The 18,701-nt window shown below is 56.9% G+C and overlaps 1 protein-coding gene across 1 annotated transcript in view; it reads left to right on the top strand.

The window, feature by feature from the left end:
- Positions 1–869: 869 nt before the first annotated feature.
- The window catches only part of PITPNM2 (phosphatidylinositol transfer protein membrane associated 2), a 63,880-nt gene continuing 46,048 nt past the window's right edge, over positions 870–18,701 (top strand). The window contains exon 1 of the mRNA XM_049769187.1: positions 870–1,023. The gene's annotated coding sequence lies outside the window, so the exon portion shown is untranslated. The remainder of the gene's footprint in view (positions 1,024–18,701) is intronic.

Raw genomic sequence — 18,701 nt, 5'->3', positions numbered from 1 at the left:
GAAGGAGGGAGGGAATAAGGAAGGAAGGGAGGGAGGGAGGAAGGGAGGGAGAGAAAGAGAGGGAGAGTAGGAGGGAGGGAAGGAAGGGAGGGAGGGAGGAAGGAAGGAGGAAAGAAGGAAGGAGGAAGGAAGGAAGGAAGGGAGAAGGAAAGGGAGAGAAGGGAAGGAGGAAGGAAGGAAGGAAGGAAGGAGGAAGGAAGGAGGAAGGAAGGAAGGAAGGAGGAAGGAAGGAAGGAAGGAAGGAAGGAGGAAGGAGGGAGGGAGGGAGGGAGGAAGGAAGGAAGGATGGAGGAAGGAAGGAAGGAAGAAAGGAAGGAAGGAAGGAGGGAGGGAGGGAGGGAGGAAGGAAGGAAGGAAGGAAGGAGGGAAGAAAGGAAGGAAGGAAGGAAGGAAGGAGGAAGGAAGGAAGGAAGGAGGAAGGAGGGAGGGAGGGAGGGAGGGAGGAAGGAAGGAAGGAAGGAAGGAAGGAGGAAGGAAGGAAGGATGAAGGAAGGAAGGAAGGAGGAAGGAGGGAGGGAGGGAGGGAGGAAGGAAGGAAGGAAGGAGGAAGGAAGGAAGGAAGAAAGGAAGGAAGGAAGGAGGAAGGAGGAAGGAGGGAGGGAGGGAGGAAGGAGGAAGGAAGGAAGGAAGGAAGGAATGAAGGAAGGAAGGAAGGAAGGAAGAAGGAAGGAAGAAGGAAGGAAGAAGGAAGGAAGGAGGAGGGCGACTAGCCCTCCTGCCCGCTACTCTGTCGCCTGTGCCAGCCTCCGTCCCGGTGCGTGGCCGGGGCGGGCGGCGCGGGCCGGGCCGGGGCGGGGCGGGCGGGCGGGCGGGGGCGGCGGCGGCGGCGGCTCCTCGCGTGCGGCGGCGTCCGGAGGCGCCGTGTGCGGCCATGCGGGGCGGCCCGGCTCGGCCCGGCGCTGCGCTGTCCCGGAGGCTGCCCGGCGGCGGGGCGGCCCGCACGTGCGTGGCCGAGCTGCGGGACGTGCCGGCGGGGCCGCGGGCCGGGCGGGCGGCGGCGGAGGCCCGAGGACGAGCGCCCGGGTGAGTGCGGCCGAGCCGGGCGGTCCCAGCCGGGCGGGCAGGCCCGAGATCGGGGCCGGGCAGCGCAGACCCGGGCCTCGCCAGCCCCGGGCTGGGCCCAGGAGGCAGAGGAGCCGGGCCGTGGGGGCGAGAGGTGGCGGCTGTCACAAGGGCCCCTCGGGGTCCGGACCCTCCTTGGTGCCCCAGCCCCCTTGCTCTCCCTCCCTCCGTCAGCCCCTCCTGATGTCAGATGTGAGATGTCAAATGTTGGGCCCCTGAGTGCCATCCGAGCATCTGGGTGCCAGCAGGTCAGGGCACTGATTTGGCATGGCAGGACCCTGGCCCAGGTTTATGGGGGGGGGTCCCCACCCTGGGGGGTCCCCACCCCATCACCAGGACGATGCTGAGGGATGGACAGTCTGGGGGGGCACTTGCTTGCTTGCATGCTGCCAGCTGAGTTAGATCTTAGGTACCCTATCATATGATACCCTGAGCTCACTGCTAGGTGTGTCCCCCATCAAACAAGAAATCGTGATGTGTGAGTGTCCTCCACACACACACACCCCCGGGTCCCCATCATAGGCTCTGGCCAGTCCTCACTGGCTCCCAGGCACCTCAAGGCACTGCCCAAGTATAGGGAAGCTGGAATGCTTCTGTGTCTTCTGTGGGTGGGCAAGGGTGAGCAGTGGCTTTAGGAGCCCAGAGGCTTTGACCCTTCCCTCAGGCCCTGTTCTGTTTGCTGCCTGTTTGGAGCACTATTTTTAACATGTCCAAGGCCCCTGGGCTGGCCAGTCCCTGGGGAGGGAGGACAGTCCCATTATTTGTAGCTATTAGCGGAGGAAACTTCTAGAGCCTGGAGAAGGCCGCGTCGTGCCCTTGGAGCTGGTGCTGGAGCGGGCGGTTCCCTGGGGAGGACCCAATGACTCGGGAGCCGCCTTCACTGTGGGCAGTGCTCGGCCCCTGCCCATCCCTGGCCTCACAGCTGCTCAGCCCAACCTGGCCAACCTGGCCTGGCCTGGAGCAGTGGAGGTGATGGGTTCTGAGTTCCTAGGAGCCCCTGGGTGGATCTAACCCAACACAGTTGAGGCCAGCTGGGTGGCCTCTGAGTCCCTCTCTGTGGGAAGCCGGGTCGCCTGATTTGGACACAAGGTGGGTGAGTCCGGGGAGGGGCTGGGACCCTCGGGGTGTATCGCCACCCCTGGCCCATTGCAGCCCTGCAGCCTCAGTTTCCAACTTTATAAGGCTGGGGCCCCCGGAGGTGCATAGTCACTCCCCACCCAGCCCATAGCAGGTCTACAGCCTCAGTTTCCAATTTTATACGGCTGGGGCCCCAGGGTGTATCGTCACCCCCAGCCCATCACAGCCCTGAGCCTCAATTTCCAATTGTATACAGCTGGGGCCCCCAGGGTGCTTTGTCACCCCCAGCCCATTGCAGCCCTGCCTCAGTTTCCAATTGTATATGGTTGGGGCCCCTAATTACAGTGTCATCCCCGGCCCATAGCAGCCCTGCAGCCTCAGTTTCCAATTTTATACAGCCTGCCCAGTCCTATTCCCTCTGGGGGAGTCCAGGGTGCAGTGAACAGAGGGGCAGGGACTGTCCAAGCTGGCAAAGGTGGGAACTCAAAAGAGGGGACCTGGGGGTGGGAAATCCTGAAATTCAGGGTCCCAAGAGTGAATTGTAGGGCCTGCAGAGAGCCTGCACCCTTCTGCTTGCCCTCCCACTCATTGGAAGTATCTGTGCTGAGAGACGATCATGGATCGATGGTATTGATCCCCCACTTGGCAGCCAGGTGCTGCCCCGGGGCCACCAGGGCTGGTGTGAGCATGCGCGTGCTTGATGTTGTCACTTGGGGGACGTCAGCCCTGCAAGATTGTCGAAGTCACATGCCTGAGCTCCAGGGGCCAGAGACAGAACAGCTGGTCTTGCACGTGGTAGCCCTGGGTTTGATCCCTGGCGTCCCATACATAGGGTCCCCTGGGCCTGCTCAGGACTGATTCCTGAGCACAGAGCCAGGAGGATCCCCCCCCCCCCCCCCGAGCACTGTCTGGTGTGGCCCCAAAACAAAATCAAGCAAAAGAGATAACAGAGACCAGCGAGATAGGGTAGGGGATTGGGTGCTGTGCACACAGATGACCTTGTAAAGCTGATCTTGGGTTCGAGTCTCAGAACCCCATATGGCTCCCTGAGCACAGTCAGGAGTAAGCCCTGAGCACCGCCGGGTGCGGCCCCCAAACAAAGCAAAACCAAAACTGGTTGAGCTCTATAATCAGAATCGAACCATCCGTGGTTCCAAGAAGGGTCTCCCCAAGATCCATCTCTGTTCCTGTGCTCCCAGGTGTGAGCTTAAGAGAACCCCCGTGTGGTCCACTCTTTCCTCATGGGTGCCAGAGGAGAAGAAATGTCCCCAATCCCTTCTTCCTGGCCCTCCTCGCCCTCTGCTCCAGCCAGACTGGGCTCTTCCACACCACTGGACCACATTGGGGGCATCCCTGAGCCCCAAGCGCATGGTAGCTTCCTCCTTCTTTTCCTCTTTTGGGGGTTGGACCACACCCAGTGGTGCTTGGGGCCTGCTCTAGCTTGAGAGTCGCTCCCATGGGTGCTTGGGGTCCAGCTGAACACCTGTACCCTTTGCTCTGTGCCCAGCTGGCTCTTAGGACTGGGCCTCCCCCCACCCCACCCCGTGTCTGACTCTGGTTTTGTGTTTTCTTCAGAGGTGGCTCCTGGCATTTTGGGGGGCCAGGTGGCTCCTGCCATGTCCCTGAGGCCCCAGTTTTGCAGCAAGCCACCAGCTCTTCCCTGTGGCTCCCCCAGACCATTCCCAGGGGGCATGGAGGCTCACTAGGGGATGTTAGGTGGGTTAGGGACTAGAGACAGGACTCTTCCTCACTGGGTGGCTTGTGGCCTGGCACACATAACCAGGCTATTTTCTGGGGTTGAGTCGTCCTCCCTCTGTCCTCCCGAGGCCCTTTAAGTTGCTTTTCTTGGCGCTTGGTCAGGCTTTCTGTTGACTTTTCACTTGCTTTTTCTTTATCTCCTTCTTCCTTTTTCATAAGCGGGAGAAAACCCAAACATTTTCTGCAGTTAATTTTCCCCTCTTGGGTAATCCATGGAGAAAGGAATCTTGGCCACTCGGAGGAGCCGGGCCAGGGCCCAGCGGGTCTTCATTCTCCTAGATTTGGGGCACGCTTGCTGCAGGGTTTCTCTACCATGCTCCCCTGACCCCCCCCCCCAGCTGCCCTGCAGGGGGCCACAGGGTCATGGCAGTTCAGGCTCTGGGCAGATGGAGGCCCCCTTAGCCACCTGGCATGGTCAGATCCAGGGAAGGGCTCCATGTGTGGGAGACCCCAGTACAAAGCAGTATTAGGAGCAAACGGGCAGCATCCCCCTGCTGGGCCAGGAGACCGGGCCTAGCCTGAGACTCCCCTTGTGTGAGGTTCCCACTGGGGGCTGAACTCGCCATGGGGAGCACTTCCTGGGAGAAGGGGGCGGGGCTCCATGGGGAGCACTGCCAGGAAAGCCACCATCAGCCTGACTCTGGGGCCCACTTTTCTCACTTCTGGGGGCTTTTGAAATTTGGCTTGTTTCCTGGTTCCTCCTGCAGGATTTGGGGTGAAGGACAGCGACTCTCTGGGCTTTTATGGAGCAGGGAGCAGGTTTCCTCTCTTGCTTCTCCAACTTCATTTGTCCTGCAGCCAAACACGGACCCAGCGCTGGCCCCACCTTCTCTGTTCCCGGATTATCATTCATGTGGCCCATAGCAAGAGCTGAGCCCTTGCCGCTGATCTGAGTTCTGGGCAAGCGTCTGGGCATAAGTTCTGAGATCTGAGTTCATTTCGTGTTGCAAAATCACCCCACACGCCATATTTCCAACCCAAAGGTGAACAAGTCTGAATCTGGGTCATGCATGAAATAATATAGACCAGGTTGAGGGCTAAACACGTGTAGTCTGACAGTCTTCTACTTCGTATCTCTCGCAAGCTGCCTGCCGGAACTGCCGTTTTTATTAAGTCCAGAGACCATGCCTGAGTGTGTCAGTAAGGACATACAAAGTAAGGGCAGATAGCTCCGGCTATCCTAAACCTGTCCCACCCAGGTTTACATATAAGACAATCTTCGTTCTGGGTGAAACCAAGTTGTAAACAAACGGATACAAAGAAACCAGGGATGATCTTTGTTTTGGGTAAAATAAGGTGTAACATGCTAACAGCATGGGTGCATGTGTGTCTGTGTGTCTGTGAGTTTGTATCTGGTATCTGGTTCCTCAGCAGAACCACAAGGTCCAGCTCTTTTGTGGGTGGTCCAGGATCGTACTGAGGGCCTCACTCTCTGGACATCTGTCCCATGCTCCCCATTTTTCATCTTCCCATATCAGCATCTGGCTCCACTGCTCCCTCACCCCCAGGCCCTTTCCCCAGGACCCCACTACCCTCATTTTCTCTCAGCGCATTCATCTCTGCAGGGGCCCCCACTCACCTTGCCTTGTGGGGTGTACGGTTTCCGGCTGAGGCCCTCCTCAGTCCCTGTGTCCCTTCTTCCACACTTTGTCCTCGCACAGCCCAGGGCGGTGGGTGATGGCAGCTTTGACTTGCTCCAGGAAGGCCGGCTGGGGGCGGTGCAGGAGAGCAGTAGAAAAATGAGGGTCTTGGGGCCTGAGAGAGAGCACAGTAGCACAGCGGTAGGGCGTTTGCATTACATTCAGCCAACCCAGGAGGACGGTGGTTCAAATCCCGGCATTCCATATGAGCCTGCCAGTAGCGATTTCTGAGCACAGAGCTAGAAGGAACCTCGAGTGCTGCCGGGTGTGACCCAAAAACAAAAAGGAAAAGGAGGGCCTGGGGTCCACAGGGGTGCAGGCGGGGTACCTTCCTTCAGGATCTACACTGTGGCCTGCTGTGTGGTGTGTGGGGTGGCGAGCAAGGGGTAGCCTGTTGGCAGCTCCCTCAAGGGGTGCCCAAGCACAGTGGCCGGTAGTGAGCTGTGGGGGTCCCTGCCCAACTCCCCTTGGTTCCCCGGAGGCCTCGAAGCTGTGGGTGGCTGAGTCTGGAGTGCTCCGTGTCACACTTGCCTTCATTAGGCTAATTAACTTTCCATGTGAATTAGCTCCTGGCTGACTTAGGAAATCCATTATCGCCGGGCGTGGGGGCCACGGGGGCCACGGTGCCAGGAAGCTGCTCAGAACTGTTCGGTCGCCAATTAGGGTTGTTTAATTATTAACTCTGGGCTGGTGAGTAGTGGGGTGCTGCACCCCTCGAGCCTCGCTGGAAACCTTAGAAGGCCATTGAAAATCAGCCATAACGGGAGCCGGAGAGATAGCAGGGAGGTAGGACATTTGCTTGCATGTAGAAGGACGGTGATTCAAATCCCGGCATCCCATAGGGTCCCCCGAGCCTGCAGGAGCAATTTCTGAGTGTAGAGCCAGGAGGAACCCCTGAGCACTGCCAGGTGTGACCCAAAAACCATAAAAGAAAAGGAAAAAAGAAAAAGAAAATCAGCCATAACGGACCTCAGAATTGGAGCCTGGTGTGCTCGGCAGAAGCCTGAACGGTGGGTGACCTGGTCAACACAGGCAATGGGTGACACTTATGGGTCAAGCATGGCAGTGGTGGTGGGGGTCCAGCTGGCCCCCAGCACTGGCTCTTTTCAGGTTCTCCTGTGGGCCAAGGGGCCTGAGCCTGTGTCCTCCTCCCCCAGATGGCAAAGTGGGACCCATGGGGGAGAGTCACAGTGCTCAGTGGACCACCACAGGGGAACTGAACTAGCTCTGGGGTGATTAGGAGACTCGCAATGAACCACTGGCACCTCAGGTCAAGGCACCCTGGCAAGGCATTGTGGGTCCCGAGGGCCCTGGATGAGGGGGGCAGACAGTCTGTAGACTTGGGGGTCTTGGTGGTGGGTGTACCGGACCTGAGTCCAAATCCTCCTGGCCCCATGCGGGGTCTCTCAACTCTGGCAGGCGGGTGTGGGGCGCTCTAGAGGTGCAATTTTATTTTTAGCTACAGGCTGGGACTTGTCACCATGGAGATGGAGCTGGGGCCCCCCCCAGAGGAAGAGGGTCCTCGGCTCTCTGGGCCCCAGATTTTGTGGCCAAGCTTCGAGCACCAAAAAAGGGGCCTTGGCTGGGGGCTGCTCAGTGCCTTGCTCACCCCTCGCCCCCTCACCTCTTAGCCCCTAAGCTGGATGGGGTCCAGGGCCTGGCTCTCCTTCATGGCCAGGAGCTTTCCCCCTCTTGTCACAATAACTTGTATTTTGGCATCTCCATTCAAGGCAGAGAAAGGGAAGGTTGGAAAGGAAAGTGCCCTCCAGGGGCTGGAGCGACAGCACAGCAGGGAGGCCATTTGCCTTGCAAGCAGCAACCCAGGTTCCTTTCCAGCATCCCATAGGGTCCTCCTGAGCACCATGAGTCATTCCTGAGCACAGAGGCAGGAATAAGCCCTGAGCATTGCTGAGTGTGGCTCAAAATAAAACAAAAAACAAAAAGTGTCTCTTCCTTCTAAAGAGACTTTCTGGGGTGACTGAGCCCTCCCCATCTGTCCTGGGCCTAGCAGAACCCGGAGAGGGAAATCAGTCCACACAGTCTCACTCATCTTCCTCTAAGCCGGGGGCTGGGGCCAGAGCCATGGTGCAGCAGTAGGGCATTTACCTTGCACACAGCTGACCTAGGATGGGCCGTGGTTTGATCCCCGGCGTCCCATATGGTCCCCCGAGCCAGGAGCGATTTCTGAACACAGAGCCAGAAGTAACCCTTGAGCATCACCGATGTGGCCAAAAAATCAAAAATAAATAAATACATAATACCAAGTCAGTGAGTTAAAGATTCATTGGAGTCGGTCTGCTTTTTGCCTCATGGCCTCTCTCTGCCATGTGCTCCCTCTGTGCCCCCCAAAAGCCAGACCTGCTCTCTCTTTATTCCCCAGAACCAAATCCACCAGGGTGGGGGAAGGCCCTGTAATCCAGGTGTTTTTGGTTTTGTTTTGTTTTTGGGTCACACCCGGCAGTGTTCAGGGGTTACTCCTGGCTCTCTGCTCAGAAATCGCCCCCGGCAGGCACTGGGGACCATATGAGATGCCAGGATTTGAATCACCATCCTTTTGCATGAAAAGCAAACGCCTTACCTCCATGCTATCTCTCGGGCCCCCCAGGTGGGTTTTCATGTGCCAAAAGAAGAGATTAGGGAAAAAGAAAGTTGGGGGGGGAACACCTTTGTTTAGGGCTGTTAGTCTCATCTCACACATCCCTCTGTCCCCCTCCTCCTGACCATGCGCCTTTCTGGCAGGGGGCATGGCCCAGGGGAACTCCTAGTGGGACTGTGCAGGGGGAGAATGAGTGAAGGCAAGGTGGTCCTTGGGTGCAGTGGAGCAGAATTGGGACAGCCAACCCCACACTGCCCAGTCCACACCTGGCCAGCACCCTAATAGGGAAATGCATCCACTACTAAGAACAGGGGGCACCTACCTTCTGCTTGGGGAGGCAAGAATGTTCTGGATGATGAGCTGGAGTGATAGCTCAGAGGGGAGGGTGTTTGCCTTGCATGTAGCTGACCCAGGTTCAATCCCCAGCATCCTATAGGGTCTCTGAAAGCCTGCCAGGAGCAATTCCTGAGCACCCTTGGGTGTGGCCTCCTGAAAGAATGTTCTAGAAATAATGATGGTTTGACTCCATTACTAATGCTGGGTGGCAGGAGGGCAGCAGGCTCAGAGGGTTGGGCAGGAACCACAGATTTGAGTCCCAGCATTCAGGAGTAAGTCCCAGAGGAGGATGAAACCATGCGAGCTCTCAGGCTCAGGCGTGCTGGTCTCTGAGCCGCTCACGACCTGCTCTTCGCCCTGTGGCGGACACTGACCTGGCGGGTCCCTATGCTGCGGGTGGAAAGATAAACATGCTCGAGCTGTGGCTGGACCAGCTGCCGCGGCCTCAGGCCTCCAGTGTGTGGCTCCACTCAGCCCGTCGGAAGCAACCCGCTGTTTGCTCACCTGGCTTGGGCTGAGCACGGGCACTTCTTGGTGCCCCCAAGATGAGGGCATGCAGTGGGGTCCCCTGTCAGGTTCCTAGGAGAAGGTCCTGGGCCCAGCACTCTGGAAGTGTAGGGTAGCAAGGCCTGAGGCCTACGGGGGGAAGGGGTGAGCAAGGTGACACCCAGGGATGCCCAGTGCCCCTGCCCAGCAAAGCCTGGGGTGCTGCCGATCTCACTGGCAGCCCACAGGGGGACAGGCCCACAGCCTGGCTTTCAAGGTGCCGGTGACCTCATTTTCTCCACCTGCTTCTAAATAATCACCTTTGGGGCCAGAGAGATAATATGGCAGTAGGGCATTTGCCTTGCATGCAGAAGGGCGGTGGTTCAAATTCCAGCATCCCATAAGATCCCTCGAGCCTGCCAGGAGCGATTTCTGAGTGTAGAGCCAGGAGGGACCCCTGAGCGCTGCCGGGTGGGACCCAAAAACCAAAACAAACAAAAAACAAATAATCATCTTTGGCAGCCACAGTGATAGCACAGCAATAGTTAGTTAGCCTTGCACTATGTCACCCAGGTTCTCTCCCCGGCATCCCATACGGTCCTCTGAGCACCGCCAGGAATGGTTCCTGAGTGTAGAGCCAGGAAGAACCCCTGAGCATTGCTGGGTGTGACCCCAAAACCAAAGATAAGTAAATAAAACAGGATCTGAGGGCCAGAGCAATAGCACAACAGTAGGGGGTTTGCCTTGGAGGCAGCCAACACAGGACGGACCCGGGTTCGATTCCTGGCATCCCATATGGTCCCCCTTGTCTGCCAGGAGAGAGTGCAGAGCCAGGAGTAACCTATCAGCACCGCCGCCGGGTGTGGCCCAAAACAAACAAACAAATAAAAACAAAGGGGATGTGGAAAGATACTGCAACTGGGAAGGCCTCCAGACTGCAGGGTCAAAGGAAGGACAGGAAGAGGGGGGCATTCCCCACAGCTTCATCCAGCAGACAGGGTCACAATCTTGACCCTGAGAGGGAGGCTTCCTCCCTTTCTGCTCTAGGAACCCCATCAACCCTGTCATCCCTGTCCCTGTCCCCGGCTTGGGCCCAGCACCGTGACCTTGAGCCGTGACACCTCTCCCAGCCGCCCAAGGTCCCCGGTGCAAGGTCAGCGGCTCCTCTGGCTGCCAACAAACAGCCTCTCCTGGGCGAGGCTCTTCCTGTCTCCTCCAAGGACCCTGAGCCCCAACGTGTGTCCTTGCCCCCCCATGAGGCACTTCTGAGCACTCCCCACTCCCAGCCTGACCTTGAGCTTGCTCTGCCACCTCCTGTGGGAAGCCCTCCTTGACAGCGTCTCCTTAGGTCCTCGCTGTATCCTGCGTGTAACTCATAGGATCAGGACGGACCAGAAAGCTGCTCAGGCAACACGCAGGTGTGCATGTATGTGAGTGTATGTACATGTCCACACCCTCCTCTCCAAGAGACCACCAGCCCCACCTCTCCCTGCAGCCAGAGGGTCTTCTGAGAACCATTGATACTGTCTTCAGGCCCCCAACCCGGTCATATTGTCATGATCCCCTCACCCAACCTGCCTCTTCCTAGGCAGTTACTCCTGCAGGAAGCCTTCTATAATCTTCCTTCCTTCCTTCCTTCCTTCCTTCCTTCCTTCCTTCCTTCCTTCCTTCCTTCCTTCCTTCCTTCCTTCCTTCCTTCCTTCCTTCCATCCACCCTTCCTTCCTCTGATTTTTGGGCCACACCTGGTGATGCTCAGGGGTTTACTCCTGGCTCTGCGCTCAGAAATTGCTCCTGGCTTGGGGGACCATATGGGTCGCTGGCGAATCAAACCTCAGTTCGTCCTAGGTTAGTGTGTGCAAGGCAAACACCCTACTGCTTGCGCCACCGCTCTGGCCCCTCAAGGTGTTTCTAGTCTCTTTCAACAAATAGTGTATGTGGACACACTGCAAAATTGGGGTCCCTGAGGCCAGGAACACAAGGTGCTGGGCCACTGGCCTTCCTCAGAGGTGACGGCCCATCTACTTTGCACCCTCAGGACCCCAGAATGTGCGTGTAAGGAGCGCCCCTCCTCTCTTTTCTGGGTCTCCCCTATTTTTTTGTTTTTATTTTTTGGTTTTTGGGCCACACCTGGAGGCAGTTAGGGGTTACTCCTGGCAGGCTCCAGGGAACCATATAGGATGCTGAGAATCGAACCCAGGTCCATCACAAGTTGGCCATATGCAAGGCAAATGACTTACCACTGTGCTACCTCTCTGGCCCCTGGGTCTCCCCTCTTTCCTGTGGTATCATCTCATTTCCACCTTCGTTTCCCCACACTGCTTGCCTTGGCCACCTGAGCCCAGCAGGGGCTTCAGGGGACAAGGGTCCGTGGGTGCCTTTTCCACACAGCTGCAGCCTTTCTGGTCACTGTGGGTGCTGCCGCCGGCCTGCGGGCAAGAATGTTCCAGTCTCCTGGGCACCCACAGAGTTGCCCCGGGCCATTTTGATGGCCTCATTAGCGCCCTTTGAGGGCATCTGTGGCTGGTGCATCTGTGGGAGCCCAGTGATGGCTCTGCTGGCCCATCATCCAGTATCTCTACTGTTTCTCTCACTCCACACATGGTCTCACTCCCAGAAGCCAGGCCACCGCTCTTCAGCCAGGAATACCCTCCCTGCAGGCCCCCCACTTCTGCCCTGAGAGCACTAAGCATCTTTTTCTAGGGGGCAGAGAACTTAGACCCCAAACATGCTCTCTGCTCTTTCCTCATCCTGTTGCTGCTGCTATTATTGTTGTTCCGTTTGTTTTTGAGCCACACCTGGTGTTGCTCAGTGGTTCCTCCTGGTTCTGCGCTCAGAAACCACTCCTGGCAGGCACAGGGGACCATATAGGATGCCAAGGATCGAGCCTGAGTCTGTCCAGGGTCGGCCGCATGCAAGACAAACGCCCTACTGCAGCCCCAATTGTTGTCCTTGTTACTAAAGCCCCCCTCCTCTTCCTTTTCCTTAGTGACAATCCCAAATCGTGGTCCGCTATATTCACCCACCCGGACTTATATTCCTGGTTGTGTGTCCACACTGCTGGCCGCAGTGCTTGGACCCTCAGGGGCAGGAGCACTGGGGCTGCCTGCAGCAAATGGGGACACAGCCTGGGCACAGACAAGCCCTTGTCCCCTGCTTCATCCCAGAGCCATTCCCCAGGCCACCCTGATCCTCAGACCCAAACAAAGGGCAAAATCCCCATCCAGTTGTTGCTGCTTCACCTGAGACACTGGCAAGTCCCAAGATGAATCATGTTTGGGCCGTAAACCTGCAAACTCGGAGCAAGACCCGGTGATGAAATAGTTTGTGGAAATGCCGCTGGCAGAGAGACCTGTCCCCGAGCCCTGTAAGAACAAAGTTCTGGTGGTGGGCCGGCCAGAAGGGCAGAGCTCAGGTCTTGGGCTATCTAGTCCTTGTGACCCCCCAGTGCCAAAGGTGCGACCCCACCCCGTGTGTCTCCTCCTCAGGGTTCAGACTTGAAGCAGCCTCCCTGCCAAGAGGGAAATGGCTCCTTCAGAGAGGCACAGTGGGACTTTGTGCCTTTGCTAAAATTAAGAAAATAATAATAAAACCACCCGCCCAGCACCCTGAATTATAAAGGGAAAGAAAAAGGCATTAACGTCACCTCTGGGGGAAAAGCGTGTGCGGGTGGTGTGAGTAGTCTGGGGGTGCAGGAGGGGAGGAGGGGAACAGGGGATAGGGAACCCTCCCTCAGGGCTCACACCCCACGGTTCTGGGGGACCCTCCGCTGTGCTGGAGATGGGAGTGGGTGGTCAGGATGCAGGCCAGCACTGTGCCCTTCCCCTGTCCGCCATCCCCCTCCTCTCTCTCTGGCCTCTTTCAGCCCACTCGATCTTGAGTTGGCCGCCCCAGGCCCTGGCACCCACTTCCTGGCTGTGGCAACTCTTTTGGGACGCCCAGGTGAGGTCCCACATGCTGGTCTCAGGTTGGCTTCGTCTGCTCAGCCTCAAGCTGTCGCCGCAGCAGGAGCCCTGGAACCCAGGCTGCAGGACACACATAGAAACATGCACACACACGCGCGCACATATATCTCTGCCTCTGCCGTGAGTTCTCTGCCAGGCCTTTCTCGACCCCCAGGGGTATAAGATAAATAGCAGGTTCCGGGGCCAAGCCTGACCCCAGAACCCAACCCTGCAAGGCCCAGACTCATGGGGGACCCCTTAGCTTGGGAACAACCTGGCAAGAGGGCTCTGGGGGGGTCCCTGTCTCAGAGCCTGACCCTCAGCACCACTCATCCATGAGGACGACCACCAGGCTCAGCAGAAAAAAAGACGATGGTGGTCCGGGAATAAAGTGAGGGTCCCCCACCCCTGCTGAGCCCCTGTCACCTCTTACATAATGGGCTGTTGTGCGCACACACACACACACACACACACACACACACACACACACACACACACACACACACACATACACACACGGGGCCGAGACTTGTCAGAAGTTCCTCAGAGCAGCTGTATGGGCTCCAGGCAACTGGGGTGCCGACTGCCTCCCCTCATAGTATTAGTCACCCTGTACCGAGCTAAATTTAACGTTTTATCATCCAAATGATATTTTTGTGGGCTTGGGATTTTACATAATGCTACCAACTGCTGCCGCCTCAGACTCTCTCTCCCCCCCACCCCCTGTTTGGTACGTCTCCGTGTGCCCAGTTGGCTTCTCCCCCAGTGAACTTTTGGGGTGCAACTCACCCCAACTCTGTCCTCTGGGATCTCTCAGCCCCTCGGAGCCTCTTGCCAGCTGGGAGCAAGGTAGTTGCTCTCCACGCTGCTCCCAGACCTGCCAGACCCTGCCCAGTGTGAAGGGCTTCTTGTTGTCCTAGGCTAGCCAGGCCGGGCATGTGCATAGGGACAGGGAGGTCAGAGAAGGTTCTAGATCAGAATAGAGGGGAAGGGGCAGGAAGGAAGAGAAGGGGTCAGGGCCAGCAGGTGCCATAGTGGGGTGTCTGAGGCAGGCTGGCTGTGCTCGGTACTCACGTATGCACCTCAAGAAAGGGGAACGGGGAAACACAGCCCAGGCCCTCCTCCAGGGGTTCCCAAGTCATGCAGTGGCACTGTGTATGCATGTGAAGGTACCCGCCTCTCTCTGCCTGATGAAGAAATGGTCAGAGAGCCGGAATAATAGCACAGTGGTAGGGGATTTGCCTTGCATGCGGCTGACCCAGGACGGACCTCGGTTTGATCCCCGGCGTCCCATATGGTCTCCCAAGCCAGGAGTGATTTATGAGTGCATAGCCAGGAATAACTCCTGAGCGTCACTGGGTGTGGCCCCCCAAAAAAAACAAAAACAACAACAACAACAACAACAAAAATGATCAGATCAGAGGCTGGAATTGGCCTCTGGATAGAGAAAACAGGAATCCAGGTCAGGAACTAGAGACACATCTGGTCTCATTCACACCACAACAGGGCCAGAGCTGTAGGATAGCAGGAAGGGTATTTGCTTTGAACTTGGCCAACCCAGGTTCAATCCCCAGCATCCCATAGGGTCCTTGGAGCCTTCCAGAAGTGACTCCTGAGCACAGAGTAACCTCTGAGCACTGCAGGATGTGGCCCCAAAAACAAAATCAATAAAAAGAAGTAACTTTTAAGGTGATCGTATTGTGAGACCAGAGAGATAGCAAGCAGTAGTGCATTTGCCTTGCACACAGCCGATCCACGTCAGATAGTGGTTCGAATCCTGATATCCATATGGTCCTCCAAGCCTGCCAAGAGAGATTTCTGAGCACACAGAGCCAGGAATAATTCCTGAGCACTGCTGGGTGTGACCCAAAAAACCGAAAAGAAAAAACAATGATCATATTGTGGGCCTGAGAGTGAGCTCAGCAGAGGCCAGGAATGCCCCCCAAAAAAAAAATAAAGGAAAGAAAAATGCAGTGGCCGGAGAGATAGCATGGAGGTAAGGCGTTTGCCTTGTATGCAGAAGGATGGTGGTTCAAATCCCGGCATCCAGGGCCGGGTGGTGGCGCTGAAGGTAAGGTGCCTGCCTTGCCTGCGCTAGCCTAGGACGGACCGCGGTTCGATCCCCCGGCGTCCCATATGGTCCCCCAAGAAGCCAGGAGCAACTTCTGAGCGCATAGCCAGGAGTAACCCCTGAGCGTCACAGGGTGTGGCCCAAAAAAAAAAAAAAAAATCCCGGCATCCCGTATGGTCCCCTGAGCCTGCCAGGGGCGATTTCTGAGCATAGAGCCAGGAGGAACCCCTGAGCGCTGCCAGGTGTGACCCAAAAACAAAACAAAACAGAACAAAACAAAAAAAATGCAGAGAGTCTCAAGGACAGCTCAGGGCAGAACACCAGCCCTGCCAGCACAAGGCCCTGAGTCAGATCCTCAGGCTGCCCGCATGAGTATGCACTTAGCACTGTACAGAGTGTGGCCAAGAGTATGGAAGCCTCCCTGACAACCCCAGTTGCCTGCTGCTGGAATCCTGGGAGGGAGGATCCCAGATCACAGAGGAATGGGAATTTGGAGGAGACAGTTCCTAAAAGCAAACCCTTGAGGGCCTCGGCGGAAAGCACCGAGTGTCGCCCATTCATCAGCGGGTGAGGGAGTAAGCGAGGCCTGGACCAAGTCAAGAGCATAGCTCCTTCTCTTTTTTTTTTTTGGCTTTTGGGTCACACCCGGCAGTGCTCAGGGGTTACTCCTGGCTGTCTGCTCAGAAACAGCTCCTGGCAGGCACGGGGGACCATATGGGACACTGGGATTTGAACCAACCACCTTTGGTCCTGGATCAGCTGCTTGCAAGGCAAACACCTCTGTGCTATCTCTCCGGGCCCAGCTCCTTCTCTTTTGCGGGTACAGCAGCGTCAAGCCCTGCAGGATGTGCCCACGGCTGGGAAGCATGGTGGGAGCTGGAGCATCCTGATAACCGGAGGCTTCCAGAACAGGAGAACACAGACTGGAGAGAGGGCAGCCTTCGTATGACTCAGGCCGAGAGCCTTGGGGTCTCTGTGGCTGGGGATGGAGACACTCAACCTAGCTCAGGGTGGCGACTATATCGCCTAGAAAGAGCAGTAAGTGCCGCTGGGCCTGGCGTGAGGTGGGCAAAGTAGAAGGCAGGAAAGGAGCCCTGGGCCTTGATTAGGGACAGGCCCCTGCTCAGGACAGCTGAACCCTGATGGGAAGGAAGGACAGACGTGCTCAAGGAGTGACATTTGTGTAGCAGGATGAGGAGACACTGATTTGTTTTGTTTTGTTTTGAGGTCACACCCTGCCGCTCACAGGGGTTACTTCTGATTCTGTGCTCAGATGTCGCTCCTGGCAGACTGAGGGACCATATGGGATGCCGGGATTCAAACCGGGGGCCCGTCCTTCGTTGGCCGCGTGCAAGGCAAACGCCTTACCTCTGTGTTATTGCTCCGGCCCCCGACACTGATATTTTATTAGTACACTGGGTGGAAGACTCAGATTCACTCACTGATGGCCTCTGGCTGGGCAGGGTCTAGCCTCTGGCCTCCTCCAGGAAGCCAGCTCTGGTTTAGGGAGTGTCTTGACGTTTCTTTTCTGTCGTTGTTTGGATTAGTCATTTCCCCATGCCGTGTTCACATCCTTCAAGGCCATATAGGAGACCGACATTTAGAACTTCTTTTTTTTATTTTTGGTTTTGGGGCCACACCCAGAGGTGCTCAGGGGTTCCTCCTGGCTCTGCGCTCAGAAACTGCTCCTGGCAGGCTCAGGGGGGATCCTATGGGATGCTGGAAATTGAACCTGAGTCCATCCTGGGTCGGCTGTGTGCAAGGCAAATGCCCTACCGCTGTGCTATCTCTCCAGCTCCAGCGGCATCTCTTTTGAGAAGGGAAAAGTCTTCCTATGCCTAGAGTGGCTGCTGTGGACATCGCAGCTGTGTGAGTCGGAGTCGGTGATCTTGCAAACAGAGTCCCTTTGTGGGGGTGAAAGGCTGGTGAATCCCAACATAGAATATACATACACTGGCCCCAACACCGTGTAGACACATGTACGTTGCCCTGACGTAGTGTCGATGTCCAGGAAATCCTGCACACATCACTCGCTGCTCTGGCTCAGGCTGTCCGTCTGTCTTGGCAGCTGTCGGGCGTGTTCATAGGCAACTGTTCTCCTCCAGTCCTTGCTTAGCACCCAGACACCCTGAATTCCACATGCGGTAAGGAGGGCTGGCGGGGGTGTCTCCTGCCCCTGTGGAGGGTTTTCATCTCCCTGGGGGACCCCGCTCTTCTCACTAGGGCTGTGTCTATACCCGTGGTCTCCAGCCACAATGACTGCTTTGCTTCCTCTGGCCTTGGTCCGCCCTTTTGAGGCGCATGTCTGTCACCTCCAGTGTGTGTCACAGTTGACCTCTCACCCCGAGGTGTCACGGGCGAGTCAGGGGGCTTCATGGTGGCTGGCACCAACTCTTTGAAAGCTGCACTAGCGTGATGTGACAGGCACTGGCCCTGTCCCCTGTGTGGCCCCCTCCTCCCCCCCACTGTCAGGTCACTCATGGGCCTGGTCACCATGCATCTGCCCTCTCCCACCCTCTCTGGTGTTTTAAGAGTGTGGGGTACAGGGCATGGTGGTGGCTGGGGTCCCTGGCCTTGCTGTCCCTGCTCTGCCCCACAGCCCTGCCCGTTCAGTGCCCTCATCCTCAGGGTACCTGACCCCCCAGAGCTACAGAGGCTCTTCCTGTGCTGGCCCATGGGGGGGCTCCTAAGGGAGATGGGGCCTCTCCTTCCTGATGGGGGCTGAGAAGGTGGGGAGAGCCCTTCCTGCCTTTGTCTTAGCAGATATGGGACTGGTTCCTCCCAGGGAGGAAGAGCAGGGCCTGGACTTCCACCATCAGTGCAGATAGACAGACACAAACAAATACTCTTTTTTGGGGGGATGTTTGTTTGTTTTTGGGCCACACCCAGTGATGCTCAGGGGTTACTCCTGGCTAGGCACTCAGAAATCGCTCCTGGCTTGGGGGACCATATGGGACGCCGGGGGATGGAACCGCAGTCCGTCCTAAGTTAGCACGTGCAAGGCAGATGCCCTACTGCTTGTGCCACTGCTCCAGCCCCATCACAAACATTCTTACACATGGTCACATTCACAATCACACACACCCATACTCTAACACTCACAGATGCACTCAGACACATTCACTCACACACAGACTCACGCACGCGCACACACGGATACCCTCACATTGCTCTTTCTCCTCAGACCCCTAACCCCATCACATCCTGAGCACTAGGACATGCCGCTCCTGCTGTTCCCTCTGCCTTCCCCCCTCCTCTCTCAGAATGCTCCTCTGCGTCCTTCAATACTCTACCAAAGTGCCCCCTTCTCCAGGAAACCTTCCCCAGCGACCAACGCCTCTCTACTCTTGAGCCTCCACCATGCCAGGCTCTGTGATACAACTCTGCTCGCTGCCCACCCTGACCCAGGGGCCAGTCTTTTCAGGAAGCAAAAACTAAAGAGAGGAGGGGCTGGAGAGATAGCACAGCAGTAGGGCATTTGCCTTGCACACAGCCGATCCAGAATGGACGGTGGTTCGAATCCAAGCATCCCATATTGTCCCCTGAGCCTGCCAGGAGCGATTTCTGAGCACAGAGCCAGGAGTAACCCCTGAATATTGTCAGTTGTGACACCCCCCCAAAAAAAAAATCACGCATCTTCCTCCTGGGGCAGCTGGACTCAGCCTGTACTGATTTCCCTCTTGGGGTGCAGAGGGTGTGTATCCCAGGCCACCATGACTGATTCCAAGCAGGC

This window comes from Suncus etruscus, chromosome 2 (genome assembly GCF_024139225.1).
Source record: "Suncus etruscus isolate mSunEtr1 chromosome 2, mSunEtr1.pri.cur, whole genome shotgun sequence".
In the NCBI taxonomy this organism is placed as follows: Eukaryota; Metazoa; Chordata; class Mammalia; order Eulipotyphla; family Soricidae; genus Suncus; species Suncus etruscus.
This window is presented reverse-complemented; position numbering and strand designations above follow the sequence as displayed.